Source organism: Heptranchias perlo, unplaced genomic scaffold (genome assembly GCF_035084215.1).
Source record: "Heptranchias perlo isolate sHepPer1 unplaced genomic scaffold, sHepPer1.hap1 HAP1_SCAFFOLD_65, whole genome shotgun sequence".
Lineage (NCBI taxonomy): Eukaryota > Metazoa > Chordata > Chondrichthyes > Hexanchiformes > Hexanchidae > Heptranchias > Heptranchias perlo.
The window spans coordinates 821,226-826,444 of NW_027139677.1; the positions used below are offsets into that span (position 1 = coordinate 821,226).

The following is a 5,219-nucleotide window of genomic DNA, read 5'->3' on the forward strand; positions in this document are numbered from 1 at the left end:
AATCACGTCTCAGTTAAGGAAAATTGGCCTTTCCCCAATTGAGAACTTTAACACGTGTTCTATCTTTGTCCTTTTCCATAACTATGCTAAAACTAACTGAGCCATGATCACTACCACCAAAATGCTCTCCCACTGATACTCCTTCCTCCTGCCCAGCTTCATTTTCAAAAACTAAATCCAGAGCTGCCCACTCTCTTGTTGGGCTTGCGATATACTGGCTAAAGTTCTCCTGAATGCAATTTAATAATGTTATGCCTTCTACACCCTTCACTTTGTTTGTGTCCCAGGTTAGTTGAAATCCACTACTATTACAGCCATATTGTTTTCGCACCTCTCCGAAATTTGTGCAGATATTTGTTTTTCTATCTCCCCCTGACGCTTTGGGCACAATAGTTAGAGATAAATGAAGAGAAGGATTGGGATCTGAAAAAGTTGCCGAGGTGGATAAATCACTGGGCCCAAAGATGACGCACCCGAGGCTGTTAAAGGAAGTCGGAGAGGAGATAGGAGGGACTCTGCACAATTCCTCAAACATTCTGAGATATAAAATATACACTTGTGCATTGAAGGAGACCAAGTGATTTATCTGTTCAAGATTGGAGGAGAGACGATAAATAGGCTAATCAGAGATCGATTCGTGATTAATCTGTTCAAGATTGCAGGAGAGAAGTTAAATCGGGTAATCAGAGATCTATTCGTGATGAATCTGTTCAAGATTGCAGGAGAGAAGATAAATCGGGTAATCAGAGATCCATTAGTGATGAACCTGTTGAAAATTGCAGGAGAGAAGATAAATCGGGTAATCAGAGATGGATTAGTGATGAATCTTTTCAAGATTGGAGGAGAGAGGATAAATCGGGTAATCAGAGATCCATTAGTGATGAATCTGTTCAAGATTGGAGGAGAGAGGATAAATCGGGTAATCAGAGATCCATTAGTCTGCGCCCGTTTGGGGCAAACACATCGAATCCGAAATTTAAGCTCGAATAAGTGAATGTTGAGACACATCGGATGATCAAATGATGCTGGAACGGATTAGCTGAAGGCAAGTCCTGTCGGAGGGGATGTGCCGCGCTGTCGCGGGTGGTGAGGGCAGCGCTGAGGCAGTGCCGCGCTGTCGGAGTGGGGGTGGGGGAGCAGCGCTGAGGCAGTGCCGCGCTGTCGGAGTGGGGTTGGGGAGCAGCGCTGAGGCAGTGCCGCGCTGTCGGAGTGGGGGTGGGGGAGCAGCGCTGAGGCAGTGCCGCGCTTTCGGGGTGGCAGGGCGGGCAGCGCTGAGGCAGTGCCGCGCTGAGGCAGTGCCGCGCTGTCGGGGTGAGGGTGTGTGGGGAGGGGGAAGTGCTGAGGCAGTGCCACTCTCTGATGCCAGTACGAATGGAATGCTCGACTCTTGGAGGGTCAATGCCGAAGGGTGGAGGTGGTGTTGGGCAATATTGAGGGGGTGCTCTACAGTCAGTGGCAGTAGTGAGGGAGTGCTGTACTGTCCGAGTTGCCGTGTTTCGGATGAGAGCTGAACCAAATCTGGGGCAAGTCTGCCTTCTCAGGTCGACGTAACGGATCCAATGGCCTCAGTGCCCAGCCAATATTTATCATTAAACCAACGTCACTGAACCAGATGATCTGGACATTATCGAATTGCTGTTTGTGGAATCTTGCTGTGCGCAAGTTGGCTGTTAGGTTTCCTAAATTACAAAGTGACTACACTTCAAAAGTACCTCATTGGTTGTAAAAGCCTTTGGGTCGTCCTGAGGTGGTGAACGGCTCCATATAAATGCAAGTCTTTCATTCTTCCCCCCGCCCCCCCCCCCCCCCATGGTTGACGCCATGTTCTCTTGTTCTAGACTCTGGGAAACATGTTGTTGATTTTCTTGACCATACTGTTTAGGATTTTGAATCTTTTATGAGACAAGGCCGAGCCTTCTCATACCTTCATTAAGGAAAAGTTTATGGAAAGGCCTAAATTACAAAAAACGGCAACAGAGAATGTGGAATCTCGACACTAACTGACAGCAGTTACAGAACACAAATCACACCGGAAGGGTGGACAAGGCACCAGGAGCAGGTGGGACCTGTCCAACAAAGCTGACAGCTGAAACCCAATGAAGCCACAATTGTTGCTTTCATCCGACTTGAATTAATTGGAGGCTGGAAATCCCTGGAACAAAGTGCCGACTGGTCAAGAGCACAATTCCTCTATTTGTATATTTGCAAAAGAATTTTATCTGGAAATCGTGTCACATATTTATGTTTTAAATACCATTGAAAGAGCAATGATGATATTGGCATGGTGTTCTTACAGGCGGGCGGTACTGATGTCAATCCTGGGCGGACTCTCTATGACTTTTCTTGTTGGATATTTTTGCCAGGGAGGAAATCTGTTCGTAAACTATTGGAAACCAGTTAAACTAAAACCGGGTTATGACGTGCGATATGCATCTCTCGATCTGTCAGAAATGAACTCGAGTTGCTTGAAGATAATCAGCGGTGACCCAGAATCCCTTGAAAAAGCTCTTATCAATTCGATTACAATCGCGAACAAACATAAAGTCTTCACTGAAATCGATTATTTAAAAATGACCCGAGACTGCGATTCTTTTGTTAAAAACCGGAAATACATCACTTTCTCCTTAAGCACGGAGGAACGCGATTTCCCTCTGGCCTATTCCATGGTGATCTTTGAAAAGATCGAGATGTTTGAGCGGCTCCTATGAAGCATTTACGCCCCTCAGAACGTGTTTTGCGTCCATGTGGACAGGAAGTCTCCAAAGCCGTTTCACTCGGCCGTCCAGCCCATCGCCTCTTGTTTCAGTAATGTCTTCATTGTCAGTAAATTAGAGACAGTGACGTACGCCTCATGGTCCAGGGTTCAGGCTGATCTGAATTGTATTGAAGAGTTGTTGAGGAGCTCAGTCCCCTGGAGATATCTCATCAATGTGTGTGGACAAGACTTTCCAATTAAAACCAACCGAGAGATGGTCAACACTCTCATGGCCATGAACGGCTCAAATGTGATAGATTCGGTCCCTCCACCGGGATATAAACAGGTAACTGGGCCAGCTTCATATTTGCCCAGCCGCCAAATGTAATCAAAAGGAACGGAATGGACATTTGAAGGACTGGATGATTGGAGCGTGCTCTTCATCAGACTGCAGTGACACCACACGTCACCTGAAGCACAAGGAATGTGACACGACCCCCGTCCGGTGGTCTCACAGCTCCCGCTTCACTGCATTGGAGAATCAAGCGCTGACCTGAACTTCCAGTTCGGCGGCCTCATGCCTCACATCGGATGTTTGATGTCATTCGGTATGGGCAGGAGAATAGGAGGATAACTTCATACTTAACGGTATTGGGCCTTCTTGCCAGGCAACTGAAGACGTGGCAGATGATTATTTGCTGTTTATTACTTTATTTTCAAAGCGTTGACATACTGTCCTTTCAGGTGTGTTTTTTGTTTGGCTTAATTAATTTCACGTGTCTAAATTCCAGGCTTGTGGGTGACCAGAGCAATTCCAGATAACCAACCTGCTAACATCTCCCATATCATTTCCCTTCAAGAGGCCATTTGTCGCAATGCAGTGTGCCTCCGCCTTATCATTACTGCTCGATATTCCTCTTGTGAGCCGCTCTTTGTATCAGAATTTTGTAGGCAAAATTTATACAAGCAAAAAACATCAGCTAAAGTCTCAATGCGTTGTTAATCGTTACTGCTGCAAGTTGTGGTGCTGTACAAAAATAGGATGAAGTCGGAAAATGAGAAATGATTGCTCTTTTATTGACTTTCAGAGACGATGGAACTTTCATTATGCTATCCGTGGAACTGTGGTCTTAACAGATCGAGAGAAGAGCCCCCCTCCCATACGTAGCCCCATGTTTGTGGGGGCCGCATACATTCTGGTCACCAGAGAATTTGTGAGTAATTTATTTGTGAACTCGGAAATCCAGGCGTTTTTCAAGTGGTCGGAGGACACCTACAGTCCCGATGAACACATCTGGGCAACTTTGCAGAGAATGCCCGAGGTACCCGGCTCCATTCCATACACTCCCGGGCACCGCAATGGTGACCCACCAATCCTTACTCGAGCAGTGAAGTGGTCATTTGAGGCTGGTGATGTAGAGAAAGGAGCCCTTTATCCGCCTTGTAGAGGGAGGATCCGTCATCTACTGTGTGTTTATGCTTCTGCAGATTTGCACTGGATCTCCCAACAGAAACCGTTTTTCGCCAACAAGTTTGATCCTGAACTGGACAACACAGCGGTGCAATGCATGGAGGAATATGTCCGACATAGAGCGATTCACGGCACAGGAAGTTAAGAGTGAATGGGGAGATATGAGCACCAGGCATAAAGCAGGGCTGTAACAACGAATCGATAACTATTTCAGATGAAGCATTGTGCTGAATAATAATGGGGGAATATATCACACGTCAAAAAATAAATAACAGGGGACCTATTGTTAGGCCAATGAGGACCCTTGTAATGAATATGACCATGATAGTGAATGCATAATTAATTCAAACTGGAGTATTGTAAAGAATTGGACTGTGATAGAGGCTGCATCAATCGTTGGAATTGAAGCATTGTAATTAATAGGACTGTAATTTTTGCTGCATCAATCTGTGTAATTGGATCATTTTAATGAAAGGCCTGTCATATTTGCTGCATCAATCGTTGGAATTGGAGCATCGTAAATAATAGGACTGTAATAGAGGCTGCATCAATCGTTGGAATTGGAGCATTGTAATGAAAGGACTGTAATAGAGGCTGCATCAATCGTTGGAATTGGAGCATTGTAAATATTCGGACTGTAATAGTGGCTGCATCATTCGTTGGAATTGGAGCACGATAAATAATAAAACTGTAATAGTTGCTGCATCAATCGTTTGAATTGGAGCATTGTAAATAATTGGACTGTAATGGAGGCTGCATCAATCGTTGGAATTGGACCATTGTAAATTATAGGAGAGTCAAAGTGGCTGCATCAATCGTTGGAACCGAATCATTGTAATGAAAGGACTGTAATAGAGGATGAATCAATCGTTGGAATTGGAGCACTATAAATAATAGAACTGTAATAGTTGCTGCATCAATCGTTGGAATTGGAGCATTGTAAATAATCGGACTGTAATGGTGGATGCATCAATCGTTGGAATTAGAGCACTATAAATAATAGGACTGTAACAGTTGCTGCATCAATCGTTGGAATTGGAGCATTGTAAATAA

General features: G+C 45.0%; 1 pseudogene; it reads left to right on the forward strand.

Annotated features, from left to right (window-relative positions):
* The first annotated feature begins 700 nt into the window (after positions 1-700).
* On the forward strand, positions 701-4,311 carry LOC137318105 (beta-1,3-galactosyl-O-glycosyl-glycoprotein beta-1,6-N-acetylglucosaminyltransferase 3-like; annotated as a pseudogene).
* Positions 4,312-5,219: the final 908 nt, after the last annotated feature.